The sequence below is a fragment of the Arachis duranensis genome, chromosome 4 (assembly GCF_000817695.3).
Source record: "Arachis duranensis cultivar V14167 chromosome 4, aradu.V14167.gnm2.J7QH, whole genome shotgun sequence".
Lineage (NCBI taxonomy): Eukaryota > Viridiplantae > Streptophyta > Magnoliopsida > Fabales > Fabaceae > Arachis > Arachis duranensis.
In genome coordinates this window covers 42,709,642-42,710,247 of record NC_029775.3, presented here as the reverse complement: position 1 = coordinate 42,710,247, position 606 = coordinate 42,709,642, and positions in this window count along the sequence as shown.

Genomic DNA, 606 nt, shown 5'->3' with positions numbered 1-606 from the left:
GAAAATTTTTTATTTTTTACTAAGACATGGTTCGTTGGACACAAAAAACATAAGTGTCGGACGAGTGTCAATAAATATCGTATTTAAAATGTGTTCGATATATAGACATAGGAACTGGCCAAATGACTCATAGAAATCATATAATATTTTAAAACATACATTAATATGAAAGGATAATTTTGTGCACATTATAAAATATGTTATTATATAATAGTTAAGTTTGTTAAAATGATATCACATATAATATTTGAATAAAGTGCATGTTTACAAATATTTAGATAAAAAAATTGTATTACACAATAATATAATTTTAACAAATTAACTATTACAATGTATTTAATTTTTTTAACGAATAATCTAATTATTTTCAAGTAATATAAAATAACTTAATTAATTTATAATTTGTAATTAAAATAATATTGCATAATAATTATTCTTAATAAATAAAAATATTATTTATTTATTTATATACTTAATATTTGTTTATTTTAAATTAAAAGATTTTATTTGTCATTTTTCAAATATTATATATTAAATATATATATATATATATTTATTTATAAAATCTATCAATATATTTTTTCTATTTTTAGTTACATTTATATG